The 13,719-nt window shown below is 42.6% G+C and overlaps 1 protein-coding gene across 5 annotated transcripts in view; it reads left to right on the forward strand.

Moving 5' to 3' along the window:
- The window catches only part of LYPD6B (LY6/PLAUR domain containing 6B), a 174,464-nt gene that overhangs the window by 111,365 nt on the left and 49,380 nt on the right, over positions 1-13,719 (forward strand). For all 5 annotated transcript variants that reach the window (XM_053215037.1, XM_053215036.1, XM_053215034.1 and 2 more), the window contains one exon: positions 12,954-13,026. The gene's annotated coding sequence lies outside the window, so the exon portion shown is untranslated. The remainder of the gene's footprint in view (positions 1-12,953; positions 13,027-13,719) is intronic.

Below are 13,719 nucleotides of genomic sequence, written 5' to 3' on the forward strand. Positions count from 1 at the left end.
CAGGTGAAAGGCTTTTCCCACTCAGTCTTGGACCAGGACTCTGCACGGGAAGATGCACAATCCCAGGTTCTTAATGGTTCCTTCCTCCCGACCATTGACTCAAATTCTGTTTGAGAATTACTGTGCCTGAGCCCCCAACGCCTCTTCTGCTTCTAGGAGCTTTGGGGATCGTTTTGTGGCCCATAACTCTGTACATTCAAAACAAAGCAAAGCAGAAACCCATGGTGAAGCAATCTGAGAAAGAATTTTTTTCAGTATAACTACCAAGTTACCTTTGGCTTGTGATAAACAGAGTAATTCAACTCATTAGCCCAGGAGAAGGTATCTCTGAAGGGCAGCCTTTCTATCTCTTGAAAAGCTTTGAACAGAATTTAAATTAATTCTTATTTGGCAGAACTTATTTATGTATTGTGATTACCTCCAGTCAGAACAAATTGTCTGACGACAGGAAGCCTTAGGATTGGGTAAAGCAGGTTTGGCTGATTGCAAATGTATGCACATGAGCCCGTGTGTGTGTGTGTGTGTGTGTGTGTGTGTGTGTGTGTGTGTGTGTGTGTTCGTGTTCTTCTCTAATCAAGTCAGTGATGTTAGTAGTCACGTGTTTGAGCTGTGAGTACTTGCAATTCTTCCTTTTTCCTTTAGGATATTTCTGGATGGCTGCAAGAGCAGACCTCTCCTGACCCATTAATCTATGTAGTTTCGGTGTGCAAGCAGTGATAGGGTAATATCTGTATGCAAGTTTCCAATTCCTCACATTCCCTGGAGTGCTCTGCATTTTCTCTTTTGAACTGGGTAGCTGCATGTGAGAAGTTGATTTAACACATCAAATCTTAGATATTCCTTCTAAAAAGCTTTTAGGTACACTCTAAACTGTTAGATTTTCCCTAGAAGATGTTGAGAAAGGACGAGGGCCTATTTCAAGGCTCTTACCTTTTTTTTGAGTCATAGACCCCTTTGTGAATCTGGTAATACCTCTGAGTGCTCTCCTCGAAAGACTGTCTAGGCTCATACTTCCTTGGCCTGTCTCTTTCTTGCTCTTAGCTCCAGGCTCCACGTGAGTCTAGAACTGCCAGGCCTTTTGATTTTGTAAGACAAGTTAGAAATACAGATTTGTGTGTGTGTGTTTTTAAAAACTTCATTTCTTTAATGGAAAAAAAGTGGCCAAATTAATCTCTCTCCAGGCCACTGTAGTTTCTAGATAGTTCTAGAGTCTTCATCTTCCATAAGATCTCAGTTCCATGTGATGTGTTTGTTTAGTTTCACTTCACTTTTTCATGTGGGAGGCTTTCGTCAAATGTGTGGTGATCCTTGACTGAAAATTCAGTGTGAATGGGTGAGGAGTATATACAGATGCTTCTCTTTTTCAGAGAAGAATTATCCAGTCAACAAGGGAGGAGAGGTGGGGTGGGACATGAAGGGAGACCGGGAGGGAGAATGCATGTCTTCCTATAGTTGGATGCTACTGTTATAGGAGCAGCTTTTTTAGTATGTAGATGATTGCTAAACTCCCAGTTTTCAGTTTTATACTTCATCCCACAGTTCAGTGTGCCCAACACTTCTGAATCTAGAGAATCTTCTTGTTAAATTTTTCCAAAAAACAAAGCCCTAGTCTTCTGTAGGAGATGAGGAGATGGTCCAAAGGTCTAAATTGCTCTGCTTTTAAATAATTGCTGTTTTCAACCTGGGATTGACCCCCGCCTTCTTGCTACTGGGTGTCCTCAGGCATTGAATCTCTGAAGAATTCTACAGAAATAAGATCTTTTCAGTTTCTTTACTGCTGGTTCCTTTCTCATATTCTACTTAGATCTCCTGTTTTAAACCCTAAAATTATTATCCCTCCACTATTGTTTTTTTTTTTTTTGACTGTAAGTTTCAACACTGAAGAGTAGCTTAATGTTGCTGCTTCTGGTATTTTTCAGGCCATGTCACACTGTGACCTCTCCCGCCATGATCGCTACTACTCCGTGGAAGGTCCTGATTGTCCAAATTTGCAATCTCTCTCGGTCCTCCTCTTTATCACACTCAGGTCATGGTGGATTCTTGACCCTTGAGCCTTCCTATGGCTTCCTGATTCCGGTGGCCCTTCTACTCCTGGCCACTTCTCTGTCTCATCAGCTTGCTCTTCATGTGCTCTGCCCTAAATACATGCATCCCTGAAGGACATGCCCAAGGGTCTCTTCTCTCTTCTGAAACAAACGTATCCAGCTCCAAGTGCATGGCTGTTAAATTTTAAGTAGGGAATCCTGGATCTGTGTTAAGATCCCCAACCTTCTCCCTTGATTTAATCTAGCTCCTATAAATGCTTATTAGAGATACTTATGTGAAGAACCTGCAGAAATCTCAGATGCACATGTCTAAAACCAAATCCATCTTTTCTCCCATGGGCAGCTCTTGGGTTTCTGTGTTTTCCATTTTTGTTAAGCGTGTCACTGTCCTCCAACTCATTCAAGTTAAAATCTTAGGGCCATTTATTACTTACAACACCCCAGATTCTAATTCATTGCCAGTTTCTATTGCTTTTACCTTCACAGGGTATCAAAATCTGTCCCCTGTCTTTTTTTTTAATTCAATTTAGTCAACAACAGTGTTGTCTTGGCTTCAGGAGTAGAATGCTGTAATTCATTTCTTATATATGACACCCAGTGCTCATCCCAAGAAGTGCTCTCCTTAATGCCCATCACCCATTTAACCTATCCCCCTACTCACCTCCCCTCCAGCAACCCTCAGTTCTCTGTATTTAAGAGTCTCCTATGGTTTGCCTCCCTCTGTTTTTATCTTATTTTCCTTCCCTTACACTACGTTTATCTGTTGTTTTTCAAATTCTATTTATGAGTGAAATCATATGACATTTGTCCTTCTCTGCCTGATTTGTTTTGCTAAGCATAATACCCTCTAGTTCTATCCATGTTGTTGCAAATGGCAAGATTTCTTTTTTTTTTTTCATTGCTGAATAGTATTCATTTGTGTATATATACCACATCTTTCTCCATTCATCAGTCAATGGACGTTTGGGCTCTTTTCATAATTTGGCTATTGTTGATAGTGCTGCTATAAATATAGCACATGTGCCTTTTCAAATCAGCACTCCTGTATCCTTTGGATAAATACCTAGTAGTACAATTGCTGGATTGTAGGGTAGTTCTATGTCTCCTGTCTTTTGTTAACATTTGCATTGACCTTGCTTAGGACTGCGTGACCCCTGCTTGAATTATCATTCTTGCTGTTCTTCCTACCTCTGCTTGATCTTCTCTTTGGTTCATCTTCTACTCCCGTGACTCCCCAGTCCAGGTCTGGTGACATCAAAATGAACAGGAAGTTTTTAAAAACTTCATATTTCTAGACACCTCTGCTCAGGGACTGTGATTCATTAGATCTAGGTGGGATGCAGGGATCTGAATTTTTAAAGATTCTTCCAGTGAGTAAGGCAAATTTAGAGCAATATTTGCTAAATGTATTGTGATTTTAACACAAAAAGCAATATTATATAGTTTTTATGGACATACACATGTATCTACGTGTTTCTTTCTTTGTATCAACATGGACCAGGAGGATATGCACTAAAGGGAAGTGTTTATTTCTGGGGAAGGGAGCGAAAAGGAGCTCAAGAATATTTGTCTTATTTATCTTAAAAATTCTAAAGCCAAAATGGCGAAGCATCAACGTGATTTTATTGTGAATGGAGAATTGTCATATTACGTGTACTTTCCTTCTAAATTAAGCAATTTTGGAATTCTACAGATGATTCTGATACCTATCCAGTTCAGGTCCTGTAGTACTGTATAAGTGCTCATCTGAAGATGCAGATGTGACCACATCACACCTGTTTGAAAGCCTTCCATGATGCCCATCTCCTGCAGAGTGCATTTCAAATTCCTTGGCATAGTATTCGAGATGCTGGACTACATTTCTAGCCTTGTCTTCCATTACCCACCATTCAGTCAGTCAGTGGGCCAGAAAGCTCTGTTCTTCATGGAAGCTGGAAAATGCTGTTTGCTTTCCCTGGGCTCTTGTACAGATGCTGCTGCTTCTGTACTTTATTCTCTTCCCTGACGAACCACTTTTTACTCATTGTTTATTCTTCAAGATCTCTCTTAGGTTCTACTTCTTCTAGGAAACTCTTTTCCTTTTTAAAATTCCCTTTCTGTATTTCCCACAGAATTTCATCTATATTGCTTCTATGATGTGTATAATATTGTATTAGCCTTTGTTACCCACCTTTGTGTGTCCCTGTCCTCAAATGTAACCTGCTTGAAGGCAGAGACTATATTATTTCCTTGATGTATCTTTTCTTAAGTGTATTTATTTTGAGAGAGAGCCATGAGTAACAGAGGGGAAGAGAGAGGGGGAGAGAGACAGAGAGAGAGGATCCCAAGATGACAGCTCTGCACTGTCAGTGTGGAGCCAGACGCAGGGCTTGATCCCACAAACCATGAGATCATGACCCGAGCCAAAATCAAGAGTTAGATGCTTCACCGGCTGAGCCACCCAGGTGCCCCTCAATATAACTTTTATTGATCAGCTATTTCTGAGCACATGTGACATGCAAGGTGCTGTTCTAGATTATGGGGGAGATGGACATGAGTAAAGCAGAGTTCTACCCAGACTCTGTTACAAGTTTTGTGACAAGTGTTCAAGTCTCTACAGGGAGGGGAGAGAACATGCCTTCATTGTCTGGCAGACTTTTAAATTTTAAAAGTCCAATGTGGTTGATGAAACTCACTAAAGACTCATAGATGAGTTGTCTTTTGAGTTGAGCTATTCTATGTAAGACATGGACAGGGGGACATAAGTCAAGATAGAAGCTTGTTGAATTAATGAATAAATCCTAGGCGGAGGGACTTGAAAGTCTTGGAGGAACTTTGAGTTCTACGTAAGATCACTCAATGATTTACTTCCACTGCCACTGGACCAAGTGGAGGGGAGCAGTGGAAAATAAGGCTAAGGGTGGGTTTGGGCTCCTTCTACTGGACCTGGATGCTAAACTGTACAGAGATTGGGCTTCATTTGGTTAGATGCCACTGAAAGTTTGGGGACAGGGTTGCGGCATGCTTGGGCTCTGTTGAAAGCAGCAGCGTAGGGCATGGTAGTTAAGGAAGCTGGCAGAGCAGGTAGGAGACAGGAGACTCAAGCTGGGGGCAGGCTGGTTAGGCATCAGGCCTGGAAAACGGGGGACAGGCATAAGTACTTTTGTAGAATAGAACTGATTGAACTGTACTTCATCACTGCGAATTATGGAGCTGATTGGAACTGGGGAGCAAGTAGGTGAACGCCCTTGACCGTGACTCAAAGAGTTCAGCCTGGGTCCTGAGTAGGAAATGAGTCCATTAATATGAAGAAGAGCATTGGGAAGAAGATGGGGTCTTCTGGTACAGAGGATACGTTCTGACTTCGAATTTTAGTGGGTTTAATAGTATTCTCCAAACTAGATATATCTAGGTCCTAACCCCCAGTACCTGTGAATGTGACCTTATTTGGAAATAGGGTCTCTGTGGGGCACATGGGTGGCCCAGTCATTTAAAGGTCTAACTCTTGATTTCAGTTTGGGTCATGATCTCTCAGTCATGAGATAGAGCCCTGAGTCGAGCTCCGTGTCAGGCTCTTTGCTGGGGATGGAGACTGCTTAAGATTCTCTCCCTCTCTCCGTTCCTCCTCTGCTCATGCAGTAGCATGTGTTCTCTTTCTCAAAAAAAAAAAAAAGTCTTTGCAGATGTAAACAAGTTAAGGATTTTAGGATGAGCTCATGCTGGATTTAGGGTGAGCCCTAGGTCCAGCGGCAGGTGTTCTGAGAAGAAAGAGGGAGATGTGACCAGAACCCCAGGAAAAGGGCATGGGCAGATAGAGGTACAGAGTGTAGGTACAGTTATACAGACACACACAACGGAGTGTCAGCAGCCACCAGAGAGTAGGAGGGACATGGGCTCTCTCTGAGTTTCCAGAGGGCTTTGGCCCTGCTGACACCTTGATTTTGGACTTCTGGCCTTCAGAACTGTGAGAAAATAAACATTTATTGTTTCAAGTCACTGAATTTGTGGTATTTTGTTACAGCAGTCTGAGGAAACATACAGATATGCTCAGATTTTAAAACAGGACAAGAATTTACCAACCTTGAAGCTCATCTGCAATTTTGCTGTCTTCTATGATCGATCCACTGGATCCTCTGTGGACATTCTTGTGACGATCCTGTTGGTGTTCTCAGTTTGGTGAGGGGGTGGGGGTCAAAGAGAGGAGGGAGTTGTGTTTTTTATTAAATGAAGCAGGTAGAGTGGATTTTCTCCTTTCCAGGGAAAACTGTTTCAAAAGCAAGCAGCAAAAAAAAAAGTTAATGAACCCTTACCGAGTTTGCATTTTGTGTCCAACACTATTCTCGGCCCCAAAAAGGAGATAAGAATAAGATTCTCTATAGACTCTTGAGGTGCTCACAACTCAGTACTTGAAACAGAGCCATTAGCAAACTGAATGTGTAATAAGTTGTTAGAGGTATAAGAAAGATTGACCTGGATAAGGAACCTTATTTTATTTTATTTTATTTTATTTTATTTTATTTTATTTTATTTTATTTTATTTTAATTAATTGGATACTTAAATATTCATCATTGAGTTTCAGACTCTGTGACAGAATCACTCAACAGTATGTGTCCCTTGATTCCATTAAGGTCAAATTACCCCTTGGTTGAAGGCACGATGCATGCTGATTTAACAGCAGAGCCCTGGAATTTGTAGGCTGAGAAATCATCCTTCCTTTTCTTACTTCCTTGCTAGGAAAATGCTGTGCAGCCCGCAGAATCAGCAGGGGGTGGGAGCACAATCACCCTCCGGTAATGGGAACTGAATAAATTCAAGTGCTGTCTTATCTAAATGGTTTGACAAGTTCCCATTCGCCTGGCTAATTGCATCAGTCTGTTCTCCTTTTTCTTCCATGGGGCTGGGACTTGGCAGGCTTGAGTGTTAGCCTGAGTGTTAGTGGTCCCCTGCCACTGGAATGCACCCTGGACAGGAGCCCCCACCCCATGACCACAGTCCAGAGAGGACGCAGGAGCCTTGTTTGCTGACCCCAGGAGTGCTTGGGGGTATTACGTCTAATAGATTTCACATTTGTTTCAGGACACTCCAGGCAAAGCTGTGTCGAGCTTGTGTTGGCTTGGGGAGGTGGCCAGAGCGAGACTGAGAGCTGGAGGAAACTAACGGAGCTGGAACACGAGCACAGGCTAGGTGCCCCCTTGTGCCTCCTCTGTCACTGGTGACTTACTGCCAACAGTCCAGTCTCTGGTTCAGTCTGTGGTTCCTCCCCTGAGTGCAATGCAGTCTCCTTCAAGCCATAGCACCTGGAGCCAGACCCAATGCCTACCTATGCTATAGGCTAAACATTGTCTATGGAGAACGAAAATTAGGCTATGGTGTTCATGGCTCCCAGCGCTAACAAAGGACTTCGGCTCTCCTGTGTGAACTTCTCCAGTGAAGTAGAAAGTAATTACTTGTAATCGTCTTGAGGCAACTGGGAGTCCTCTTGCCCCTGATAATCTCTTGCTCTGGACCTATTTCTGTAATGTGCAAGGCTCTCTGGTGCCCAACCTCTCCTTTCCTTTTAAAAAGAGAAGGAACTAATGTGGGTTAAGGCATCTGAGCCAGCCTTAGGTATTAAGGCAAGAGAAATTTAGACATGGTTTCTGGGAAAGTATCTTAAAAATTGTTTGCAGGCTGACTTCTGGTTAGTAGAGAGCATTTGGGAAAGGCAGAGAGAGTTCCTATAGTTTTGGAAGTCAGAGGTCTTGGGAAAGGCATTGGTCCCCTGTTTTATAGTTGGGGTCCTCAGGGTATTTGTGAGGTGTTCTTACTTGTCACTTTGGACTTAGAGATTGCCCTGGTTGGGGATAAGGAAACGAATGACAGCGAGGCCCTTAAGAGGAGTCGGAAACAGAGTGTCCTTGCCACCTGTACAGTCTCCTCTCTGGAAATCAGAGGAGAAAGAAAAGGGGAAGAAGTATTAGTTGTCTTGGGCTGCCATAATAAGTACCACAGAGTAGGTGGCATAATCAACAGAAATCTCTTATCTCACAGTTCTGGAGCCTGGAAGTCTGAGATGAACGTGTAGGCAGGTTTGGTTTCTTCTGAGGTCTCTCTCCTTCACTTCCCATGGTCCTCTTCGCCCTGTGTCGTCACATGATCTCCCCTCTGTACAGGTCTGTGTCTAAATTACTTCTTATAAGGACAGCAGTCGTATTGGTTTAGGGCCCCCTAAGCACCTCATTTTAATTTAATCACCTATTTAAAGACCTTGTCTCTAAGTATAGTCACATTCTGAGGTACCAGGGGGTTAGGACTTCAACATATGAATTTTGGAGGAAAGAGGATACAATTCAGCCCATAACAGAAAGTAATTGGCATTCTACCAAGTTCAAGTTTAATTTTGTATCTTCTGATGAACCCTGACTGCCTTATTGGGTTCTCATCTTTGAAAATGGATCCAGGCCACGGGACAATATTTTTGAGAGTATGTGTGTGTTTACACGCAAGAAAGGTTTGAATGAACTTAACAGAAGTTGGAGGATCTGAATGATTACCACAGATGAAATTTTCATACTCAAGTTGTGCCCCCATCCACATCCCAAATGCATATTATTGATGCCCTTGGAAGAGAGGTAGAGTAATTACTTGTGACAGAGAACTGAGTGCCTTCTCATGCTGGGGTTTCCTGATTAGACTAGTTGGAGATCCTTCACTTTAGCATCCTACTTTCAGCCTGTTTGGGGCCGGCTTCTACAACCCATGGAAATATCTCTTGTTTCAGAGGCAATGGACTCTTTACCTATATACTAAAAGGCACAATCTTAACAGTGTTCATTTTGTGTTTATCTACAAAAAACTCTTGCTTTTGAAGTCTGTCTTAAAAAACATACAGGAAGGGGGCATCTAGGTGGCTCATTCGGCTGAGTGTCTGACTTCGGCTCCGGTCACGATCTCTCATTTGTTGAGTTTGAGCCCCATATCGGGCTTGCTGCTGTCAGCTCAGACCCCACTTCAGATCCTCTCCCTCTCTCCCTCCCTGACTTGTGTACTCTCAAAATAAGTATTTAATTTTTTTTAATGTTTATTCATTTTTGAGAGAGACAGTGTGCTTAGTTGGACGCTTAACCCACTGAGCCACCCAGGTGCCCCTCACGATAAATAAAACATTAAAAACACACAGGAGGAACTCCAGGCTAAATTGTCTATATTTTTGTAAAACCACTTTTGTTGGTCAGATGACATAGTCCCCGTCAACCGAACACAAAAGTAGTAATGAACTTCAGCTCAGCCAGTTGTTAACAATCTGGGATGACAGCAGATCCTCCCAGCTGAGAAGTTCATGCCGAACAAAGTGGCCTCGATCCTCTGTGGTTCTTGATTTTTGCCTGCGATTCCCTCATCAGTGTACAGAATTGGTTGTTTCTCGTCAACGTCCCGTGGACGTCTTTTGATGATTCATCCTGGGCCACTTTTGTGAATTCAGGTGTGTGGTGGCGTCCCCCCTTGGCACCACCTGCTCTTTTATACCCTCGAAAGGTGAAAACCGGAGTGAGGTGCAGGTTCTCGCTTTCTCTTTCAACTGTTACACTGTCTTGCTGGGGAGGTGCTGTGGAAACACCCATGTTTCCACACAGAAGGCTTGTTCCCTTATGGATGTGCCTAGAAATGCAAAGCTGATGCATGGCAAGCCAGCTACGGGAAGATGTGCTTTTCTAGTTGATTCTGTCAGGGTATTTTATCTGCAGGGATGGAAGTTTCTGGCTGTTGACATCAGCTGCTTGGCTAGAAGCTCATTATCACTGGGTCGGGGGTCAAGAATGACACTGTGTAAGCTGTGGGCACCATGATAAGAAGCACTGTGGAGCACACTGGCCGCATAGTGGGGGTACTCTGGTCTCACTTCAGCTTTGAACATGAAGAACATTCATTAAGATTGTGCGAGAGATTCCCCTAGCCCTTAGGGAGGAAAAACTACTTAGACTTTTGTTTCCTTGCTGCTGCTACCGGTTCTGAAACAAGGATTCATGTGATTAATTGGCTCCTTGTGGAGTAGCACTTCTGGCTCTTACATACTGTTCTTAGAATAAAGTTAATGTTTAAAAAATCAAACTTCTCACATTGTAAATATTCAATACTTGTTGAATTAATTATATTAAAAAAATCATTCCAGGGTAAACAAAACATGGTAAATACTAGCAATGGAATATTATTCAGCCATAAAAAATGGAATTCTGGTACATGGTCTAACATGGATGGACCTTGAAAACATGCTACGTGAAATACTCGAATGGGCAAATATTACATTGCTTCACTCGTGAGGTACCAAATAGACAAACTTAACAGAGACAGGAAGTAGGATAGGCGTTACCCGGGCCTGTAGGAGGGGGTGGTGGGGTCTCATTGTTAATGGATACAGAGATTCTGTTTAGGATAATGAAAAAGTTCTGGAAATGGATGGTGGTGATGGTTGGATGACATTGTAGATATAGTTAGTGCCACACACAGTTTTACGCTTAAAAATAGTTAAAATAGGGGAGCCTGGGCAGCTCAATTAAGCGTCTGCCTCCTGATTTTGGTTCAGGTCATGATTTCATGGTTGGTGGGTTCTAGCCCCACGTGGGCTCTGTGTGGACAGTGCAGAGCCTGCTTGGGTTTTTCTCTCTCCCTCTCTCGTTGACCCTCATGTGCACGTGTGCGTTCTCTCTCTCTCTCTCTCTCTCTCTCTCAAAAACTTAAAAAATAGTTAAAATAGTAAATTTTTTGTTATGTATATTTTACCACAATAAAAAAGTCTTGAAAATTGATTCCAGTGCAGGTAGGATCTATAAGACTTCTACAGACTCAAACATAGTTAAACCTTCCCTTTTTTAGACATGCATTGCCTGAGCTTTATTAACCTGTCTGAAGGCAGTTTTTCGGTGGCTCTGCCCCTGATCATCAGTAGAGAAAACCTTTACTCCAGGCAGTTGTCAGGGAACACAGCCTAAGGTAATGTAGGCCACTTCCCACCCAGCTTTGCAGTGGGAGAAATATTTCTGGGAAATATCTCAAAGGATATGGGGTTCATTAACTCTTGCAGAAATTCTCATTTTTATCCCTGGATCAAGCCAGATGATCAGATTGCTGTGTGCTTGGGCTTCTTTTTGACCTTGTTAAATCACGTTAGTGAATTGTGCTTTGGCATCGTGTCTCACTGAGGGATGCAGTAAGAGGCATTATAGGAGGGACTCTATATACGTAGAGGCCCTTCTAATTACTTTGCCTCCTGATCCTTCAGTGTGGATGTTAAAGGATACTTGAAGAATTTACCCAAGGAGGGGAAGGTTAACACCTCGGGAGAGATTTTCTTTCTTCTTTCTTCCTCCTCCTCCTGCTTTTCCTCCTGCTCCTACTCCTCCTGTTCCTCCTGTCCCTCCTCCTCCCTCCTCCCTCCTCCTCCTTCTTCGTTTGTTTATTTTGAGAGGGTGGGAGGGCGCAAAATCCCAAGAGAGGGAGATAGAGAATCCCAAGTAGGATCGTGCTGTTAGTGCAGAGCCCAACATGGGTCTTGAACTCACAAACCGTGAGATCATGACCTGAACTGAAACCAAGAGTCAGATGCTTAACCAACTGAGCCACCCAGGCACCCACCTTGGGAGAAATTTCTTAACAACAAAGAAAGGCTAACGGTCTTGAAGTGCTTACATTGTATTTTATCTTCAAGTCCACGTGATTATCTTGTGTCTTTTTTCTTCATTGTGTTGGCCAATAGGATGCTCAGAACCTAATTTATCAACCACATCAAGAAATAGTTTAATACCTTACAAAATACATTTCTGTGGACTAATTTTCCTCATGCTCTAGTCTCTTTTCTGTGTTGTCCTCATGTTGTATACATATTTTATAAATTAAGGCATTTTTTTCTTGACATTAGATGGTATATTAGAGTTCTGCAGAGAAACCTGACCAATAAGGTGCGTGTGGGTGTGTGTCTAGCGATTGATCAATAGATTGATTTTTAAGGAATTGACTCCCATGATTATGGAGGCTGGCAAGTCCAAAATTTGCAGGGCAGGCTGGAGACACAAGGAAGAGTTCATGTCCTAATCTCAAGTCCAAAGGTGCATAGAGGCAGCATTCTCTCTTCCTAAAGGAACTTCAGTCTTTTCTCTTAAGGCTTCAGCTGGTTGGATGAGGCTCACCCATGCCACCAGGGATAATCTGCTTTACCCAGTCTACTGATGTGAATGTTAATCACATCTAAAAAATACCTTTACAACAATGTCTACACTTGTGTTTGACCAAACAACTGGGCACCATAGCCCAGTCAAATTGATTAAACACATGAAATTGGCATCACAGATGAGGGCTATAAATATATAATAGGATTTCCTTAGAATTGGGCACAATTGTTGTCTTTTACATTTGAAGATTTGAGTGCTTGTAGAAGAAGATTGCACTTCCCTCCCACCCCCTTATTTGGGTTCAAGTCTCGTGTTGTCATTATTTCATCAGCTGGTAGGGCCGTCTTCCAAAGCAGGGTTAGTTAAATGGCATAGAGTCTTCTTTGTGTGTGGACGTGTTGAGTGTGTGAATGCTCTGACCTGCCAACATACCCTGATATATGTAAGTGTTACACAAAGTACTGCCAGGTCCTTGGTAAACAGCCATTTTTGTGGAGGGACGTGATGAAGTGTATGATTTCACCAGTTATTACCATTCCCAATTAGGCCCCAGGTGTGTGTTAATAAAAAAGTTAGCTCACTCTCTGTAACTTTAACAGTCTCACCTGACTTGATTCCAGGGATTTCATTCATTTGTATTGTTCAATTGATTATGTTGCTGCTGTTGTAGTCTGAAAGGTCTTCAAACATCCAGAGACCTGCTTTTTGTTAGTAAACATTCCAGATGTGGAGGAATGTAACTCTTCGCCAGCAGTGGTTCTTACCTTATCTTTTTATCTTTGGTAGGCTGGTTACTTTGTTTGGGCACAGACCTCATCACCATTGGAGAGAGGAGCCTGACAGCCGTGTTCTCTCTGAGGTAAGAATGGAAGCGATTACAGATAGTCGTTGGCTTTTCATTTGGGAGCTCAGGGTTAGATGATCAGGGATCCACGCGACTCTGGAACATCTTGGGACTCTACCTTTTCCCCGTCTCCTGGGTGATTTGCCATGTTTTCTAGTCCATCCTAACCATGCGTTGCTCACTTGGTCCTGGGATTTGGAAGGCAGATTTTGGCTTAAGTCCTGTTTCTGGTGAACCCAAGGAGGGAGTCCCCATGCCCAGGGAATGATTAGTGGATGAAAGACTTCTCTGTTTCCCACATACTAATTTGGTCAATTACAAGAGCATCTTCTAGAGGAACTATTCCACTGATGGGGGCAGGACTATGTGGGGGATAGGGAGTGATGCTCAGAAATGTCTATATCAAGTGGAATACATTGCTAACTCTCCTTAGTTAACTGTGTGCATTAATTATTGAGCATTTGTAATTATAGAACATTTAAATGTTAAAGATTAGAAAATATTTCCTGATCCAAAAGAGGATGAAGGTGTTACCCCAACAAAGAAGAGGCAAGAGCATGTTTGTCTACTTGGGCATGTTTAAAGTTGTACATTTTACTGAGGACTGCTTTTTATTTCATTCGTTTTTGCCCTTGTGGGTTTAGGTATGGTGCTTAATACCCATGTTGACCAGGTTCATTTGTCACGCCTCTCTTTTCTCAGTGAAAA

Source organism: Acinonyx jubatus, chromosome C1, assembly GCF_027475565.1.
Source record: "Acinonyx jubatus isolate Ajub_Pintada_27869175 chromosome C1, VMU_Ajub_asm_v1.0, whole genome shotgun sequence".
Taxonomy (NCBI): Eukaryota; Metazoa; Chordata; class Mammalia; order Carnivora; family Felidae; genus Acinonyx; species Acinonyx jubatus.